A 21,478-nucleotide genomic window follows, 5' to 3' on the forward strand; every position below is an offset into this window, starting at 1 on the left:
CGTGTTTAAGCCCTTTGCAAAAGGTGGGTTTTTGTAATCCCCAAGTAGGACACTGCTTGCCAAACGTGACTCCCGATGAACACGCGTTTCATGTCGCTTGCCAGCTCCGTGAGTGGTTGTGTGGTTTTGTGATCAGGTCTGGGGATATTAGGGGTTGGCTACTGCCCTCTAGTGCTCCGGCACATCTCACGATACCCCGCGGTTTCATGCTGGCTTCTGCTCTTTTCTTATCCAGCTGCTAAATTTACCTTTGTGCTCGCTCACAGCCCTGAAATTCCGTGTTCTGAATTAATGTTGAATTTGAAGTCAAGGTTCACAAGTCACGTCTCCAGATTTACACTAGCTGACAGTAGGGACTGTCCCTAGTGTGGACACCAGCTGATACATCTCTAAAAATACAGCCGATACCATCCAGACGTGCCCTGTTAGGCATTTACATTGCCACCTAAGATGGTTCTTTCCCAATTCCTTACAAAATAATAGATCCTGCTGTGAATAAGTTTATTGATTGATTTACAGCTTATATAAAACCTGGCTACACTTTAAATAATGTATTTTAATAGTATATCTGTAACCCTCCTTTCAAAATAATAATAATAATAATATCAGCAACAACTATGGAGAAACATAGCATGTCAATCTTTGAGAAATGAAATATTCAGTTCAAAATAATGATTTAATTGGGAACTTGTCAGTTCCAGAGATCTCATTTCTTCTCCCCCCCCTTTTTTTCTCTGCACTAAAACGAGCAATTGCCTGATAATTAAAAGCAGGGTGTGCTCTTTATCTCCTGGGCCTTGGCCTCAGAGTGCCCACGTTCCCTGACTGCGTGCTCAGCTGGTGCAGCTGCTGTCTCAGCAGAGCTCTGCTGGTGGCATCAGAGGGCAGTCTTGAGGGTTTGGTTTATTTTTTTTGTGTATCAGTCTGGCTGGGATCTAATTTAAAATAGACCAGGATATGGCTATTTCTGTTTTATTGCCCTGGCTAAATGCAGTACAGTCTGTTAAGAAAAGCTGTCTCCTTAAGCACAGCGCCTGGCTGTGATGCCCATCAGTGACCGTGACCAGCCAGAGGCTGGAGGCAGCCGCAGGTGTGATGGCTACAGATTCAACATCCCAAAAGTGAGGAATATATTGATCTGGTCAGACTATACGATAAGCACACAGAAAGATAGTGACCCTTACTTCTGTCTTGGAAGGCTAACTGAATGGTTAACAGCTTTGACTTGTATTTTGGCAGTTTAAGAAAAAATGTGCTCCGATTCTCTGCAGAGCTGTACAGACAAACCCAGGTTTTTGTTGCTCAGGTACATGAGACGGTGACACATACGAGCAGTACAGCCTGTCTGGTCTATCACACCTTTCCTTCTGTTGCTTCTGTGCCAGTGAACACTGCTCACCATCCCCTTTAGGTCATATTTCATCATTTTGCCTGCAGAATTAAGTAGGGCAAAGGTTACAAGAGTTCTTGGCATCTGCCAGATGATGTAGGAGGAAACCAGCAGCATCAGGAGGTCTGTGTTGTGTAATCTACTGATATTTTTGGAGATACACTTGGGTGATAAAACATTCGCTTTATCTACTGATCAGGTTGCTTCCTATAGAGTAGAAACTGTTTTAAAGACCGTCTTGGAGAGACCTGTATAGGGTCAAACTTTGCAAAGGGGTAAGGATGACTTAGAAGGACCAGATTTATATGACTTACGAGGAAACATAGATAGATGGCTAATGATTTTTCATGAACATGAGACTGGCAGACAATACTGATTCACCATCCAGCTGAGGGAAGGGGAAGATTAAATACATAGAGGTGGAAAAAGAGGTGGGATAGGGGAGAGCATGTTGCAGATAGCGTTTCATATACTGAATCACTTCTTTAGGAGCCATGTTGACAGCTACTCCCAATTTTGAGGATTGTTCCAAACTGAATATCGCATATCCCAAAGGGATCTTGAATGGTCCTAAAAATAGCATGGTAGTGGGGATGCCAGTTTGTTCAGCTATTTCCCCCTGATGTCAGCAAAATTACCGGCCATGGGAGGCAATGCTGCACGATCAGCTGCTACGATTCTCAGTGTGTGCGATACCGTTGAACAAAACCTGGTGCGTGGCTGGCAGTCGCAGAGGCAGGAGGGGCTCATTTCCACTAACCTGGCAGTTTGGCCATTCAAAAGGGTGGACAGGGATCTCACAAAGTGCTGTACCCGCAGCTCACCCCATGCATGCCAGCTAACCTGGGCTGCAGGGGGGGAAACTCCAGGAGAGGGAAGGGGCTGAAGCCAAGAAATGGTGGAAGATTTCCCCTCGCAGGGCTGCATGGAAGCTGTGCTGATCTATTAATTTCATATTAGCATCAAGGAAAAATCTGTGCTGACCTTTTGACCATTGTGGCAGGAGAGGTGGTTTTAGGGTACACATGAGAGCTGGATAGGCACAGTTGTCCCTGCTGGCACTGGGGACGGGGTTGTTTAATGCTAAATTGCAGCTGTGCTATTTTTATGAAGCAGTAATTTTCCTCCACAATTTTGTAGCTCCCTGCGTTGTAAGCTCTGTTACTTGGGCACTTTTAACATGATGTACAGAGACTCCAGCTTTTCATTGCAGCAGCTGCGTAGGCTAAATGTGCTGATTAAGTCTTTCTGCTCCTGGTGCTGGCACCGAGCCCTGTAGGTGTGTTTTGCTCCTGGTTGACAGAAGTCCTTTCCCGTGACCAGCCCTCATCCACTTAAAAGATACACTGAGCACCTTTCCAGCCGTGTGGGGTAATTCCATGCACACCGTGTGCTAGCGCTGGTGGGGGAGTGCCCCGCAATTGTCTTTTCAGGTGTTTTTTTTGGAACAAAACTTGATTCTTTGCACCATCACAGTGCCTTTTAACTCCAAGTATTCCAAGTGAATCTGCTGGAGCCATCCCATTAGCATCAGAAGGCATTGCGTTTGGTCTGGAAACACCGAAACTCTGTTTGCACCCATTGGCAGTTTTGGGCTATTTAATGTTTTGCTTTGTACTTGCAGGTTTATCTTCTCGATTTTCTAAACACAAAGTTAAAGCACTGATGTGTCAGTACAAACTTTTCCTGTTAACTGATTTCTGCATTGAAGAAATATTTTTTTCCAGGAATAATGCCACTTTATTTTCTAAGGCAACTACCACCTGAAGAAGGCCGTGTTTTTTCAGGCGTACATGGAATAAACAGGTTGCATTCACCACTGCCATATTTCTTCTCAACTTAGTGAATTTACACTAGGGATAAATTTGAGCAAATGTTTCCAGGCAGCCATCAATTTGCTCTGGTCTCCAACTGAATGTTACAAAAGCCTAAAGTAGGTCTTGGGGATCTGTTTGGTAACAGAGAAAGAGATTTCATCGCTGTTGACAGCTGCTGGGTACATAAAAGACTGGCTGAGCCACAGAAAAATCTTCCAGCGCTGATGTCCCTTGCGAGCAATTGCCAGCTCATTGCCCAAGAGGTCTGAAAGCCTGGGAATGTGTGCGGTGCAGCGAGGCATGGTGCACCTAGGAGGTGCCCTATAGATTTAGCAGCCCATGCCCTGGAAGCCGCAGAGCCTGTCAGCCAGGTCGGCCACCCTGCTGTCACGCCATGTGGCACACACAAACCATACCTGGGAGCCTGGAACAGCCTGCTCAGGGGACTGCAACACAGCAGTTAAGTGGGAGAGGCTTGTCCCCTGGTCTTTGAGCAGTTACCCCCAGTGCTAATGCAAATATTCGATTTATTTTTTTTCTTTTTCCTTTAAAGAAGCTGTATGAGTCCTGCAAAGAAGGAAGAAGAAGCTTTCATTCATGACTTTTGTACAGACATGCCTGATTGGAGGCCCTTTTTATTTACCAAGCCAGGGTTCATACCTTTTGTGCCATTCACAGCACTTCTGTCTGCTGCTGTTGTGTTATCAGGCAGCTGCCTGAGGGGGAGATGAAGCGTGGCCTCAGGCAAAACAGGTAAAGCGAGAAAGAGGAAAGTATTAAAAGAGAATTTAGAAAGAAAAGCAGCCAGCTTTTCTGGATTAAATCTATTATAGCAAGACATAATCTTTCAAAGAAGCTGTATTAGAAGAGCCATCCTTAAACACCCTGCACAGAAAGCTCAAGAGAGCACTGTAGGAAATTGTCCAAGCCTGGTAAAAGGGAGAAGTAAATTGCTTAATAAGCGATTCTCCATCTGTAATCCCTATTAAGTTTCACCCTAATCATTGTGCTTTATCAGCAGTGGCTGTGATAGCATAAATCACACATCTTTTCAGGTCAGACAGTTCTCCCTCTTCTTCTGAGAAGTTAATTTTCCAGTTCTATTTTGGGAGCCCTGGTGCCTTTATTTAGCAGTGTAAATTTTAGTCTCCAGACACACAGAAGTGTATTTTGTAATAAGCTCACTGAAGGCAAACTGCCAGTATTCAGTATCAGTGAAAAGTATTGTGAAAAACTTAGGATTTTTAGACAGCTAAAGTCAACTAAGCTCAGATACTTGTTTAAGCACCCTGCTCAACAAGACTGCGTTTAAGACTGTTTCTGTTTCAGAGGGTTTGTGCTCTTAAGTCTGTTTGAAATGCTTCTCAGTTGAGTGCGTAGCTCAATAAGCAAATAGCTGAACAACTAAATAAACTGTATCTGAGGGGACTGTTTCCCTGTGGTTCTTGGAAAAGCACGTGCGTGCAAGGTGGTACGATCTGATCACCAAATGCACCGTGGAGGCTGGTAAACAATCAAGGGTATCTCCCTGGAATGAGGAGAGCTCTTCCAACACACACAGGCCTGTTGCAGCAATACTAGGTCTGGAACAAACAGTGAATTTGTTTTTCTTTTTCCACTACTTGACCTAATATTTACTATCTTTTTGGTAGAAAATCATATTCTCCCTATCTGACCTCTTTAAGGTTTGTGGGCTGCCCTCAAAGATGAGCTGAGGCATCATGGCCTTGAGGCTTGCCCCAGGTGTCTCCCCAAACGAGCAGAGCCCTGACCCTCAAGTTAATCAAAGAACTCCCTGTGCAGTGCTGGGGGTACCTGGCATCCCTCAAAACAGGATCCAGAGGTGAGACATTATGTTTTCCTGAGTGGCTACTCTTAACAAGTGTGTAGGAGACTACATTCCTTCTCATGCAAGGGCACTGGTCCCTGATTCCTTTGGATAGCTTTTCCTGTGTGTTTCTTTTGCTGTTTCTCTTGGGTACTTTTGTTCCTATGGCTCCATCAGTGTTGCTTTCCACTTGAGGCATTTCACTGTGATATTTCAAGTTCTGCACGATTGCCATTCATCTTTTCTAGTGCATCATGAGCTAGCAAGCCTCAATCAGACTCCTGGTGCCTTCAGATAAATCTACTTTAATTCTGCAAGCTCTTAGGTCTGTAAGAACGCCTGAGAAAATGCTGAGCAGACAACCCTCTGCTAGAGCTTTGAGTACTTTCTTCAGGGCTTGCTCCAGAGTGGTTTGTCTGAAAAAAAGTAGTTCACAGTTCACGAGAGACCAAACAGAACGTATTTGACTTGGTTTGACATGTAAACTCAGCTCTGGACTTTGCTCTTCACCACTCTTTCATTCTGTGTGTTATATAAGTTTGTAGTCTAAATCACAAAACATCTATTGGGAGATTTAAAAAGTCAACAATTTTCACGGGAGCAGAGGGAGAGGGAGGCCCCCTTGGCGTGCTAAGAGCACAATAATGCTGACACATGAAGTATGGGGAAAAAAAATTGGCAGTGGTCATCTTTCCAGAGTATTCTCTTCTTTCTTGTGGACTTTGGCACTTCTCTCCTTCCTGATACACATCTGCTTTCTTCTGCTAGTTTTGCTTCTCCTCTGTGTTGGCCGCATAAAGGGACTGTCATACGCTGTGGGGTGGCTCTGTGTCAGTGTGAGGGGACTGCCTGTCTTCGGCCAACAGTTTCACAGCTTTCTCCCAGGCTAATTCCGGATCTCCCTGTTGCATCTTGCTAAATGCCTTTTTCTCCTAGTCCTGAATGTCTCTTGTTAGAGGTTCACTGAGCTTCTCAACACAGGCTCTTCATATCCCACCACTTACAGATCCTCTTACAGTTTCCCCTTTCTTTTTGTACTCAAAACCGTATTGCTTACAGGTCTCAATTTCACGGGGCAATTTGCTCTTCATTCTTTCATATAGCATTTCACAGTTGGCTTCATCTGCCTCAGTTAACCAGAAGCTCCTACAAAGTGCTTTGGGGCTGCCTGGTATGAGAAATTAGTCTGCTATCCGATTGCCTTCCTTTTTGCGGGGACTTGGGGCTTGTAGGTAAAGTGTAGTTTATGTCTTCTCCAAGATGGTTCCCCTGGTTTCTTTTCCTGGGTTCAGGAGTGGCTTGTTTTTTCTTTTTCTCTTAGATCTGATGGGCAGTCCAGTGAGGACAGGAGAAAAGAAGGAGGTGCAATGATGCTAGAGGAGTTGAGCTGGGGAGAAAATGTGGCTGGACTGATGTTTTTGGGTTGGTAACATGGGGAACTGACTAACCCCTTGGAGAAGCTTATGGAACTGATAGATTGCTTTGAGTTGGGCAGAGCACTTTATGCAGAAAGAAAAAACTGGGTTATTTTGACATTACATCACTGAAAAATAATATTGATCCACCTACTGTCACGCCTCCTTATTCTGTTTCTCTTGTGCTTCAGGTAGTTCTTTTCTCTTTGCTAGTGGGTACAGAAACAAAATGTAGTATAAATGTAATTTCTACAAGTACTGCCATTTCTGAATTTTATACCAGGTATTTCTTTTGATGTATGCCTTGCCTCTAGAGACTCTCCTAGCAAGAAAGGTGTGGTGATCTCTAGATTGTTTTGTTGTTGTTGTTGTTTTACTTGCTTTGAAATTATCTTTTAATCTACATACTTAACCTTCTACAGTAGATACTCAAGAAGCTGTCACTGAAATCAGTAGTTGTTGAATACATATTATCATGACTGAGTCAGTGCAAACTTTGCATTTTTAGACAAAATAGCAGCATTTTTACCTCAAATTTCCACTAAAAAAATTCTCTAAACGTAATGAGGGATTTTAAAAACAAATGCGTGTTTCTAAATCTTAAGTCTGCTTAAGATAAAATGTTTTTTAAAATGTCATCATGAAATGGTGCTAAAACAGCTTTGGGGCCCCTATGTCTATGCTCTCCTGCAATCATGTAAATCTCTTTTTTTTATGTAACCATAGCATCATTTCACTGGAACGGGCTGCCCAGGGAGGTGGTGGAGTCACCTTCCCTGGAAGTCTTCAAAAGACGTTTAGATGTAGAGCTTAGGGATATGGTTTAGTGGGGACTGTTAGTGTTAGGTTAGAGGTTGGACTCGATGATCTTGAGGTCTCTTCCAACCTAGAAATTCTGTGATTCTGTGATCATTTACAGATTTTACAAATGATATAACACAGATAACGTTTGCAAGCAGTAGACATGTATGATGCATTTTTAGAGGATAATGGAGTTAAAATTGTGTTAAACGGCACAATGCAATTTTCCTCATCAGCACGTTTAGAACATGCTAAGGTTTGGGATCCAGGCTGTTAGAGGGATTTTGGTGGCCTGAGTTGCCAGATCGCTGCAGGGGGGCTCCTGAAGGCCTTGTCTGGATTGTGCAAACCCTGTCTGAGCTGGTTAACCCTGAGACGTATGGGCCCACCTATAAAATATGATATGTATAATTATGGTTGTGTGGGCTCTAGGCCAAGAGTGAGAGGCACAGGTATGTTAGCATGTTGAAACATGCAGATGTAACGAGCTGTATGCAAGAACATGAAAGTTCCCCTGTGTTTTTCATTAAAAACTGTGCTCATTGTATTTCTGAGAGACCTGAATTTTTGGTATGCTTTTTGTACGCTAATGTGGAATCACTGAATGGTCATCCTGTGCAGGTCATGCCATTACTGTGAAAATGAGAGTCAGCTTTTGTAACCTCCTCCCTTCTCTGCTGCATTATCTCTTGCCTCAATTATTCTCTCCCAAATAACCTCTAATTATCTGTACCAATGAGAGCAGTGCGATTCTATTTTGTCCCCTCGGGGCACCTCAGCATTTGTGAATGGTTAACTCTGATCTCAGATAACTCCCTGCATTCTTGCGGGAAGCCCAAGCCAATGACATTATTTTAACCTTTTACCTACATAACTTTTCCCATAACAACTACGATTCCCTTTGCCCTACGTATGCTGATTAAAAAGTTGTGGTGTATTCCCAGCAAATACATACACGTGTTACCTGCAAAACACTGTCTTCCCCCACACGTCGTTTTGCAGCCCTAGCATCTCAAGAGGCTGTGGATACAACCACTTCAAGCAGGCCCATTGTTTATGGCCAGGAACAGATTGCTCCAAGACGCAGTGTCACAACGGGATTGGCAAAGAGAGATTGGGAGACAGCATAGGCCTGAATTGCTACAGCAATCTGACGAAATGCTGTGGAAAAAAGCAGTGTTGCAAGTCAGACAGAGGTGAGTCTCCAACGCCGTGCTGGGAGTGCAAAGAGGACAAGGCAAGGCGCAGAGAAACTTTGGCTGCTGGAGCCCCAGCAAGTGGAAAGGTCACAAGAGAAACATGGGATGCCTTACCATGCCCCTCTTACCTATGTCGGTAGTGACCCAGCCTGGTGTATTTGCACAGGTTTAAAGTGGTTTGCCAGGTCAGGATACCCAGCGGGTATCTTCTGCTGAATGCTGTGTTTAAAACACAGCTTACATCCATGCCAAGTTTCATGGACGTGACCCTGTCTGCTCACAGAAACTGAGCAAGGGCTGATGAATAGTTGTGGGAAGGGCACCTGAAACGTCTTGGCTGCTGCACACACAGGCATAGAGACGTGGCCAAATGCTTGGGGAATATCAGACCGCAGAAGTGAAATGAGCAGGGAGCTTTCTCTCATCAGCATGCGAGTCAATAGACAGACAACAGCAGTAGGCAAGAATAACACATTGCTACTGCAGAGTGGGTTGATGGAAGAGAGGCACCCTGCAACTCTACACACCGATTTCATTTTTTTCAATGCAGTGGTTGTTTTACCTAGCATTCATGCAAGTGTCTGGTTCTGTGCATTTGCAGGGACATCTCCCAGGTCTGCCTGAGCAGCTTTGGTGGAGCCCTTTGGCACGTAACCCAAGTCTGTGTTTAGGCGGAGCACTGTACCAACAAGATGTGCTCACATAAATGTATGGTGTGACAAGGCGAAGGGCCACCAGGGGCTCCAGGAACCCAGGGAAGCCAGCCCTGCCCATCTGCCTGCTGCACAGCCCCTCACCAGCAGATCTGCTCTTAGCTGCTGGGAGATTTGACAGCCCTTGGAGGATCATTCCTTGTTGGAGAGATTGTCCCATGTCCCTCCTCCAGCAGCTTTCAGTAATACAGACTGCTGGTGGCGTGATACCTGGGGCAATGGTACCAGTGGTGTTGGTGGGAAAGCAAGGTTAAAATCTCTCTTGTTTTGCAGCACTGCAAACCAGCAGAAGATGATGCAGTTGAGACAGTTGTGCTAAGAATGTTTTTTTTTTGGTTTGGTGAGAGTGGGAAAAAAGATGAAGAGATGGGAGTCAATTTTTTTTATTTTTTTTTTTTTTTCTGAAAGAGAGATCCTGCAAATCTGCACTGGCTTGAACAATAAACTCCTTTTTGCTTTCGGACTATTTAAAATTAAATTTAGTTTGAAAGCATAGTTTTGAACGAGAGGGTGAACTCTTGTGTTGAAAATGTCAAAAGGAAAAAGAAAATGCCGTCATGAGTAAGTGGTGAGGTGGAAGCCTGAAACTGTTGAAACTGATGCAAATTCATGACTAGTTTTACTGAGCTGCATGAAAAAGCACAGTGGCCTACAGATCATGGCTCTGAAATCTTTGTGTATTGAGTTCAGAATTAAAACAGTAGTTGTTAAGACAAAATTATTTCCATCATCAAGTCTGTTGCCTTCAGGGCAACATAAGATTCTGCTTATCCACCTTAAGATACCCAAGCAGTCTGCTCCTTTTCTGTCACCTAACCCGTGGGCCAGTAAGAGAGTTGAGTAAAACAGATACTGATAGACAAAATAGGAGGGCAATCGCTCCTTATGTAAAGCAGTCAAGATATGAAATGTTGTGCCATAGGTGACATCTGTTATTGTTGTACAATATATTGTTGTTAATTATTGTCTGGCTGACAGGTTTTGTTTGGTTTTGGAGAGGGATTATTTTTTGTTTTGTTTTGTTGTTGAGAAGTGGTGGCTGGAAGCAAGCTAAATCCTAGGCTGAAAGCACAATGAGCCCCTGTGAAGATGAGAAATTTCTGACCTGGTGACATGGGAGGATGAAAGAGGAGTTGTGGAAAGTTCATATGCTTAAATTTTCCTGCTGAAATCAACAAGGTCTTGTGCAAAGAAGACTGGTGGAAAGGCTTCATGCAGGGGCCAAACTGAGGGAGATGGTGTCTCTGCAAGAAGAGGGAACGCTTGTCATGTGGAAGATCGTCTGTCCTTGCTACAGGATTTCTCTCAGAGATGGTCTGCAGCATCAATCCATGTTGTGCCTGTCGATGAACTAGTAGGACTGGCTTAGCAGAAGAGAAGGTGGAGCGGGAAGGAAGAGATAAGGAATCAAACGCAGAAGAGGCAGTGAGAAAGCAGTGAGAAATAGTACCATACTAATGGAAAAGAGAAGGTGAACCCAAGAAGACAGGGCTGAAACGTAACCATTGCTTGCAGATCAGATCTTGCAGGGTGAGGCAATGTCTCAGGAGAGAGATGAGGGGTCACCACCAGGAGCTGGCAGCCAAAAAGCAACAATACCTATGCATAGTGTTACCCATGGAACCAGAGAGGGCACTGTTTGCAAAGGACATCCTAACTTAACATCCTTCTTTTGAACAGAAGATTTGAAAGAAGAAAAAAAAAAGGCTGTGAATTGAACTAAGTTGTGATGATGATGATAGCACATACAGCTGAGAAAAGGGGTGGTTCCTAAAGCATAAAATGACTATTGCTGTGGATGGTTGTGACAAATTGAGAAGACAGAGGATGAAAATTCTTGAATCAGAAGGCTGATGGGGAAGAGCTGGGTGAAGTTCAGATAACAACACAACAGAGAAGAGATTGCAGTGGGCTATGTAAGGATGATGGCGATAGTGGGGATTGCAAGCAGCAGCAGCAGCACAGCAGAGACTATTCACCTCTGTAGGTCTGTTTTATTCTTCTCTCTTTCTTGGGTTTGATCCAAGATGAGAAGTGTGAGAAAAATTAGATACTATACTGGCTTTTCAAGTCAGGGTATATTTGTCTTTGTAAGCCTAGCTGGAAAGCAGAAACCTGGTGTGCTTAAGAATCCTTTTCTTGTCTCATTTTCAAATGTAGTAATACTCTTTGAGCCAAAGTGTGTTGTTTTTTTGGCATCATTTGTGATCATTTTGGACTTTAACTACAAACAAAATCTATGTCTATGTTCAGTTTTGACCTTGTGGTCCATATACTTTTACTTTGAAGTTTTTCCTGTTTCCTTGTGACTCCTAAGGAGAACAACTATTTTCCTTCTGTTTCTCTGAAGCCATTCTCCTATGACTGGTTGGGGAAAGAAAATAAATGTGTAGATGCTAGCTTTAAGATAAAACGTACCTGTGATGACATGTAGGACAGCCCTACTCTTGAGAACACATACACCGACAGGTTGCACTCAGCTTTGGAAGCAAGGTAAACAAATCAGATTATGCAGTGAATTAAAATTAGTTTTGCAAGAATAATCGTATAACCGTTACACAAACCAGCCTAACAATACAGAAAAGATGCAGAGAATGATAGTGGCCTAGCACCCCATTTACCCTCTCTTTCTCAACCTCTCCTTGAGATGAAATCTGATTTAATAAAATAGTATCTGCTAGTATGTAGTAGTTTGGCTGAGTTCCTTTGTGTGAATACTCTGGTACCAGCGCATTATGTGATACCAGCCTAAGTATTCTTAAGCATATACCACATGAAACTGATCTGAAAGCTGCTTAGTCCGATGAACTTGTATTTCTTTGTGCAGACCAGCTTTCAGTTTTCATGCAGCAACATGTCTGTTTGCACCATACTATGTCAAAATGCCTTGACAGTGATAAGGGATAAGGATGTCTTGACAGTGATAAGGATGATCATATGTAAGCATAAAAATAATGTCACACCCTACCAACTACAGAGACAGTCAGTATATCAGGAAAGATGATCCCTCTGAGGACTGGAGTAAATAGGTGGTGTTTCTGTGGCCTCTGCTACCAGGTTATTGGAGTACCTCATCACTGCTAGCTGGTACCAGCACAGTGGGCTGCAAAAGAGAACTTGGCTATTAGTTAGTTTTAGGGAAGTGGAAAACTGATACTGAGTGTTATGGGCAGGAGTCCCTAGATAAACCTAAGTCTCGGCATCATACCCAAATTCCTGCCCCTTTCCAGTGTGTTAACCTATTTGGTAGTCCAAGGAATGAAGCTATCCAAATCTGGCACTAGATAAAGACAAAACTGACAGCTGCCCATGTGTTTGGATGTGGGTGGAAGAATGGCATCCGGGAGCGGGGCTGGGGAGGGCAGGAGGATGGACTCTGCCTCATTGCATGAGGGTGATGTGAGTGGTGGGGCGCCCAGCCTGCGGGGCTGCAGTGAGCTCTCTCCTCCCCAGGCCAGCAGCACTGTGCTTATGTATTTTGCAGGGGATGAGAAGGGGAACAAGAACAGGATGAATACCACAGGCACGTAGGCATGCAAAGAGCTGAACTAGGCCCCGGCCTGCTGTTGCTGGAATCGGGCAGCTCACTTGGGCGTAGTTCCAAGAGCCTCTCTGAGAGAGCAGCGTCTGTCCCAGCCGGTCTGCCACAGCTGTATGGTTGGATTTTGACCCCTCCAAAGGGGAGGGCAAAGTGCTGTTTTGCTTCATCCTCCAGTACTATGCTGCTTCATCTTCAGAGCAAGCAAAATTCAGCTTTGTCTAGACTGCTAAGAAATGCTGAGCACTCAGGACCAGCTAGGCACGATTGGTAAAGGAAGGCTGCCGGAGCAAAGTCAAACCTCTGGCCATATCTAAGAAGGTAACAAAAGCTGTTGGACTTTCAACACTGGACTTCAGCACTTTACGTAGGGGTGATAGTCAAAGTGCAGACTTAAGCAGACAGACAGTCCGTGACTCAGACAACCTTAGTTAGCGGAGCTCAGAGGAAATAAACAGCACTTAAGGGCATTGCCTTTGGGACCATTTGTAAAGAATGATTCTGCATGTTTCAAAAGACAGACAAGGCATTCAAATGGAATATTTGTTTTCAGAGGATATTCAGGATGAAAAAGGAGTCACAAAGCAGTAAAATAACTTCATAAAAAAAATAGTCCTCACAGGTGTGCTACTTAATATAAACGCAAGTCAAGCATGACAGAAGAGCTGTCAATAGTTGATCAGCTCCAGAAATTTAGTGTTCTTCTTGCAACAGAAAGAATCCCCTGCACCAAGCAGGTTTCAGGAAAACATGGATTCATGAGAGCAGGAGGTCAGGAAAAGAGGCAATTTCCCCTTAGTACCTCTGAGAATGTTGTAAGAACTTGCCCAAGATGCTGAAGTTTGTATCTTTGGAAGTGGTCCATGCCTATTGTCATGTACCATTAGTTGGCCAATCCATCCATTGAAAAATCTGTGCCATCCTCATCCAGAGTGGAGCAGGAGAGACGGATATCACAGAACAGCTGAGTTCTGCTACACGGAAGAGTGGTGTGGCCACCCCACCCTTTCCACCCACTGCCCTGGGGATGAATGGCAGAAAAATCTGAAAAATGTGTTACGCTAGCTGGGATTTCTTCCCAGTGGAGCAAGAGTTTGTTGCAGGGTATTGTGCCTTAGCAGGAAACATAACTTGCATGCTTCAGAAAAAGTGCTCCCAGGGAGTCAACACACTCCAGTGAGTCAAAGGGAGTCCTTAGCACTTTTTATTCCTTGAGGCTTCAGTGATTTCCCTGCAAGTCTAGGGTATTAAATGCACTTGTCTTGGAAGATCACTTTCAAATACTACAGCAGTGACATGACTGGAAGTTACCACCCAGATCACCTGTGCTCTGGCATTATTTGGAATATGAATGCTTTTAGAGACTTGTAAGAAGAAACTGCAAAGATGGTCGAACACTTACCTTTCTCAAACCTCCCACTGAATGTTGCTGAATATTGTCCATGTACTAAAGCAGTCTGTTACCTTTCCAAGAACTAGAAGATGAAGAAAACTGAGGGAGAGCATTCAAGATCACTGATCCTCAACTATACCAGCATTATATATTCAAATCAGACTTTAGGAAATTCTGCACAGTGTGGTCTAGCAATATGTAAGGACTTCCATGTTGTTGTAACTATATATATATATATATATATGTAACGATATATATATATAAAATACTGCTTACTGTCAAAAATCCATCTAAAAATGTGATGTTGAATTTAATAAATATAGGAGAGAAGCAAGAGCTGTTGTAAGAGCTAGACATCTTTTCTTGAGCCAACTGGTATTATTGGAAAAAGAAGGTAAACTCTCAGGCACATACATTCTTTGTGCATAAAGCACAAGCTGCAAACCTCAAATATTACAGCTCAGGAAGTATTACTCTGAGCTAACAATCAGATTAATCAATTAAATATTATTTTCAAAAAACAAACAAACAAACAAAACTTTAGAACACAGAAGACTGTTAACAGAAGTGGTAACATCATGAGTTCATGTAGAGTAGTAGGGATTGGAGAGATGCCATTTGTGGCAGTAGATGGCAAAGTGACGTGCTGTGAAACCGCTGTCTCTCTCGGTCTGGCATATTTAGTAGCTATCAGAGTTATTAAATTTCGTTCATACAGTCATTTTTAGAAGGTTAGGCTGGTGAACCCAGATGTAGGTGAGTTGTCCTGTGATTTTTTTTTTTTTTTTTTGTTTGCTAGTGATTATGTTTCTGAATTTTTCTGTTTGTCTGTTTCTGTACATTTTGGTTGGGTTTGTTCTGATGAGTTGGTGGCTGTTTGGTTTTGTGCATATGATCTGTATGATGATGAAATATGTTGTAGGATGTATGTTCATAAAATCAATGGATTCTGATGATTCTGCAATGTGACAGAGTTGCTTGAAAATAAAACAGGTAGCAAAGTATGCTCAAGGACTTTCATAAGAAAGTCTTGTCAAAGCCTGTATGATGTTCTTCACAAGATCAGGCCTGGCTGTTGGCAAGAATATGCTGCCTGGGCAGCAGGGGAAGGAGTATTGAGAGGGTTCAGGTCAAGGAGGAATACATAGCTTGTTCCTCATCCAGCTTTCTTTCAGAGCTGCAAGTGCTGTCTTACCTTTTCTGCAGACTCCCTTCCTCATGATGGCTGAAGGGACAAGGTGAGATCAAGCAGCTGATGGCAGTAAGGAGATATGGCTTGCTGTGAGCCTGGGCAGGTACGCTTTGCCTCCCACAGCTTTCCAGGGCTGTGAGTTACCTTCGGGTGGGTTCCTAGCGAGCTCCTCAGTTCTCAGAGCCATGAGGAGCTGGGTGATGGCTTCAGCATTTCTGTAGTGGCTGCAAGTATTCCTAGGATGGTTGGATAAAACCATAATTATGAAATTGCCTATATGTTGCTCAGTATGGACGTAGCGCAGACCCAAGGCTTTAAAGCAGTTGCTAAATTTCCCTCCGTCGCACTTAACCTTTGGTGGCCAAGTCCCCTTCCATGTGCATGTATGAAAATTGTTGTGACCTCTCAAGCTTGGAACAAAAATAACTCAGAGGCAAATGGTCTCTACATATTCATTTGAAATTATTTTCTCCACATCTGTTGGTCTAAAAGCTGTATGTCAATCCTGTGCAATGCACCAAGGAAACCTTTAATGAAGTTTATTTTCTACAGGTGGTGATTACAACACTTCTGGGGAGGTGGGGAAAGAATGGCTTGCTTGAAATTTAGAGTTAAGATCCAGTGTAAGTAGTTGGTGATTATGTGGGAGGCAGGAGGGAAAGTAGGGTGTGAGACAGGCTTGATCAGACAGGGATTCAAACCAGGTAGCAGTGCTGGAGCACTTGTGGCAGTGTCTGGTGTCAGTGGCCATGGGCTTGCAGAGTGGTCTCAGGAGACCTGTGCTCAGCGTGGCTCACAGAGATGAAAGCAGCTGCTGCAGCAATGTCAGCCCAGATCAGCTGAGGACATACAACTGCATGTCCCTCAAATGAGCCAGAGCAGCTGGCATGGAGCTCGTGGTATCCTTGCTCTTTGGAGCCAGTGAGAAGGGTGTCGGGAGCATACCTGAGCTGTCCTAAAGACTGCCGCTGCGGTGGTAGCTTGTCGTAACCCCAGAAAGAAATCCGACATAGCAGAGCTAACGCCGCTGCCATCTGATGCAAGGTAGCTTTAATTCAATAACAGGAGCCATGAAACTAGGTTTATTGTATTGTGAAACCAGTCTAATATCTAGGGTGGTGACAAGCTGGTCTTGTGAAAACCTCTCAAACATTTTGTGTGGAAGCAAAGATGGGATCAGCGAGTGTTCCTGCAAGCACTGGGGCTGCCTCTGCACCGTCCTGCCCTTGCTGGGCACACAGGGCATGTGCATGGCTAAACACAGGTCTGGGTGGGGATGGGGGGAACTCCTTGGGTGTCCCAGGTGAGGAAAGCCAGTTAAATACTCTGCTCCAGGGGGCATTTTGCAGCGGTGCTGGCTCTGCTTTTTGGTTGCCTGCAATTCCCAGGATCAGACCCTGGGCTGTGTTCTTACTTGGGCTTCAGTGGGAGCGTGACTGCAGTAATTCACCACCACCGCGGGAAGTTCCCCGCGGTACGCTCAGTGGCCACGAGGTAGTACAGTTCTGTATGGCATCGGCATTGTAAATGTATCTGTGCTGTACTGACTGCACAGAAACCAAGGGTGAGGTAAGCCTGTGGTGTTGGAAATGTAACTGGACACCAAGGCTGACATGTGGGAAGCGAAGGAAAAAGGCAAGCTGAGCCTCTCTGAGGCACCCTGAGGAGCCAGGAGGCTTGTGGTGGCAGAGAACTTACTGTAGGAGATGGCCGTCTGTAAGACCTGTAATGTGTGAACAAAGCGTAGCTCACCCAAACAGCAAACCCACAGCATAGCTTTGAATTAAATATTGTACAGCAGGTCGAAAACAACTTCCAAAAGCGTGCAAGAGGCACGGAGCATGCGTGGCATGTGGGGTGCACTTGTATGCATGGGCATGCCCGTGCTGGGGATGGAGGGGGAGCGAGGGGCAGGGAGGGGCAGGCTTGATTGGATGTGAATAATGGGCTTGATTTCCAAGCTTTTCATCACAGAACCTCTTCCAGTCTGAAAACTTTCCCGTTCTTCCTGCCTTAAAGGAGATTTCATGGCAAAAACAATTCCAAAGACTTTGGCTGTCATCCAGGCATACTTGGAGCTGTAGTATTTTAGCTGATCAGCAGGCTCCTTTAATTTTTCTGTCACACAGCCAAGATCTGGCTGCATAAAGATAATCCCCAGTTCAGCTTTACCATCTGAGATGACTTTTCTTTAGGAAGGAGTGCTGTAGGAAAATGACCTTGGTGAATCTGTCATTTCTGTAGACCGCTAATGGATATTACAAAATCATCGGTCCAATTTTTATGTATATGCACACATATATGACTTCATAGATTGTATACCATACATGACGATATGCATTATTTATATCATATATTTATGTGTGTATATGTGACTTAATAGGTGTTTAATGAACTGGTGATAAAATCTACCTAAAAATAGTGGGTGACTAATATTTATATAAATTTATGTAGGTAGTGGGTAGGGAGACTCTTCCTTGTAGAGTCCCTCTTCCTGAGCCAAGTAATTTTTAAAAATTCCACTTTATTAAGCCATAGATTATTGTACACCTCTTTTTTAAGCAATAATAATGTGTCTTTGTATCCGTGGGAAGAAAAGCCATGTGATGGTGATCCATGTGAAATGAGGTTGAACTGTAACTCCCTCACTTTCTGGTCAAATCTGTATGTGTCTTCAGTAATTTTCTGATTAAGGGCACAATCCAGAAACCCTTATTCATGAAAGTGATCTGACTGCAGGCAACAGGTTTATTCCCCTTCAGGTATATTGTTTGTGAGAGCAGGATTCATGTACCCTGCAATTATAGAGGAACTAAACCAGAAGGTAAGGCCTCTCACAGCAGCTTGGTGGGATCGTAAGGTATCAGCAAGTACGTTTTGAATTTATTTGGGTTTTCTTAACATGTTTTTGGACTCTGAGCTCAGCTTCCTTGCTTGTCATCACTAAAACCTGGGGAGGAGAGAGCTTGCTGAGCGCAGCCTCACCAAGGCAGGGCTGAGGGCCCGGGGGGCTGCAGCTGCGTACTGCAGCACCTTCTTTGGAGAGCAGAGTATGGTGCAGATGTCACCCACCTGCCATAAAAACAGAGATTACCTAATATTTTCTTTCTTTCTTTTTTTTTTTTTTTTGGATGGGTGGTGGCTGGAGCGGGGCTCATGTCACTGAAACAAACAGTAGTATGAAAGGATTTGAAATCACTTTATGCATGACTTTTTCTGGACAGAGGTTTTACCCTTTCCTGTAACTGCACTGCTCAGAATCTCAGCTAGCTTTGGTGTGAGTTTTGTCCACTGATTGTTTTGCTAGGTCTTTGGTTTTGGTCATCAATGCATGTTGCTCATGTAAAGCAGTAATAACCAAGTAGTTGTGGTGGTCTGGATTACAGACATCTATACCAACTTCTGTTGGCAGCTACTTCATTGTATAAATTCCCATATAGTATCTGTCTAAGTGACAGGCTGAAAGGATGTCTTCAGCATGGTGGCATTATTTTCTGCAAAGCAGAAAAGTAGAAATGTGTTTGTGTCCAAAATTCCTCTGGGCTACAACACTACCTGTGTTATAATCCTAGAATTATTGTACGCTTGCACTTCTGCCCCCCGATGAGTTGTACCAAAATGACCCTTTGGTGGCATTCAAAACATGCAGCTTTTTATTTTACCTCTCTCTTTCTTTTTTTTTTTTTTTCTTTTTTTTTTCCACCTGGCCATAACGTGGTCACACCCAAAGGAGGGCTGTTGGCTTTCAAACGACAGGAAGGTGCACACGGTGTGCACTTGACTCCGTGACATTTTTGCACCTCCCATTAACCAGTGCTGTTACTTTGCAGATTTTTGTAAACACCACTGAACATCAAGTATGCGAGGAACTGGCCTCACTTGCTTTATTAGTAACCTGGAGGGATTTGTAAGATCTTCTGAAGAATGCAGATTTCCAGTTTATTATGCTCTTTTTATTTATTAGGAATTTTGTGTGGCTTTGTTGTTTGTTTGCTTTAAGAAAATATTTCTGTTCAAAATGAACATGACTCATACTCTGCCTGTGAGCAAATCAGGTCAGGAAATGATGCTGTATGCATAAACTAAGTTTACGTTTACTCACTTTTCCTTTACATCCTGTGGGGCTGCATTTGGCTTCCTTTCCCTCAAGTCTAAGAGCAGGCTCTTGCACATTTTCCCCAGAATCCTGTTCCTGGAGTAATATCTGCTGCTTGTCCTGTGCTCAGCTCGGTGGCGCTCCAAACCTGCTCCTGTGGTGGAACAACTGGCCAGGGAATACCACCTGAAGGTTGTGTTATCGCACAAGTGCCCATCCTTTCCCATTTTTACCCAAACCTCGCTCTAGGAATCCTTTTGCTGCTATCTTCACCTGAGCTTTGTGTGGCCTCCGCTACATCTGCTTGTGGCACCGTGTCATTGTCAGTGGGTCACTGAAGGCAAGTGCTGTTTCTCATTGAGCTCTGCCTCGTTGTGCCATTTTCTCTTCCTGAGACTCCAGAAGGTTTTCGTGCTGGCCAGGAGGTCTGTCCGTAGTGGATCAGTATTGTATGGAGGCTTTACCCTGGAAAATAATAATTTGAACAAGCTTCCAAAATATATCAGAGTATTCAAATGAGTTTAAATTCACTTTTTTTTATTATTATTAAACTTTCCAGCACAAGTGATACACCCGCCTTTCCCAAATTTACCAAAAAAATATAATTTATGAAGAGATAAAACCCAAATGTCACTGCTGCAAATCCAGGCTGGACCCAGATTTGTGCTGATCGGTGTGAAGGCAGAGTAGTTCCTGGAGCTCAGTGTCGTTATCCTGGGGGTCTGTAGATGCAAGGGGCAGTCTGTTTTCTTTATCCCAAATACCAAAATTTGCATCTCATCATTCAATCATCGTTAACTACAGGGAGATTTTCTGGATTTATGCAAGCGTGTCTGACAGGTTCCTACACTGCCTTGTGTTTTTACAGCTTTGAAGAGCCCCTGATTGCAGATAGGGATCTTCTTGTTCTTGGCAGCGTGCAAACAGTAAGCAGAAAAGGTGGTCCCTCCCCACTCCAGATAAACTCTGACCTACTTCAGGCTAACCCTGGGAAGAGCAAGCGCTGCTGGTGAGCTGCATGAGGAAGAGGACACAGAAGGGCTTTGTGTTACGGTTTGACGTAAGGCAAAGCACAGTCATGCATTAGCTCAGTGTTGATGACATTAGCCACTGGACATTCAGTCTCAGCTTCATGCCTTCAGATGTTTAATTTTTATTTATTTTTTCATAGAGAAACATCATATAAAACATCAGCTTCATCACATAACTCTGTGTAAAGAAACCAAAAATCCTCAGCAGTGCACTGTCCCCTGTCCTGACACTGGGTTTTGCTTGAACATGGATGTTGTAGACATTTTTCTTGGCAATTAGAAGAGAATCCTTTTTTTGCTTCCTGTAGTTATAATCACCATACTGTAGGTGCAGGAGCACATTTTGTGCTCCGGCTCCGATTACAGTGGCAATCCTGCAAGGTTATGGAGGACACAGGGGTCTGAGTACGACTTCAGAAGTAAGAAGTCTTAACGATGACTGATTAGTAAATAGGGAAAGCCAAGGGTCAAGCTCATGATTTTTCTGTGAGACCTGCTAGCCTTGATGATGGGTTGTGTCACTACATCATTTCTAACAATGTATGCAAGAAAAGAAATTCGGGCATTCGTCAAGCCGTGAGCAACAATGGAGTAAAAAGAAGTCATTGCTATAGATGTAACAGGAAGGCTACTTTTTATTCAGACTACTGTTGCAATACTCTCAGAAGTTACACACGTTGTATAGTGAAAAAGGTCAAAGCTGAAAATTGCTAAGTAAATTAGAGAACTGACATTATTCTGCTTTGAATCTCTTTTATCGCTTTTTGTGTTCTTTAATATTAGTAGAGGGGTAATAAAATATTCTAGGGCACACATTTACCAGCCTGGATTTGGCACAACTCCTTAATTTTCTGGGCAAAATAAGCTGGGCCACCTCTTTTGAGTGTCATGGTATTGACATCAGTGACCCCAGACAAACTGCGTTGATATGGGATTATGCCACCTTTCCCTGAATTATATGGGGGAAGGTTTGAAACATAGGTCTGATTGGTTTAATTTGTAAAATTAAACAAGTGGGTACTTTTATCTTGCCACTTCTCATTGAAGCAGTGAGTCTCAGTAGCT

Source organism: Anas platyrhynchos, chromosome 4, assembly GCF_047663525.1.
Source record: "Anas platyrhynchos isolate ZD024472 breed Pekin duck chromosome 4, IASCAAS_PekinDuck_T2T, whole genome shotgun sequence".
Taxonomy (NCBI): domain Eukaryota; kingdom Metazoa; phylum Chordata; class Aves; order Anseriformes; family Anatidae; genus Anas; species Anas platyrhynchos.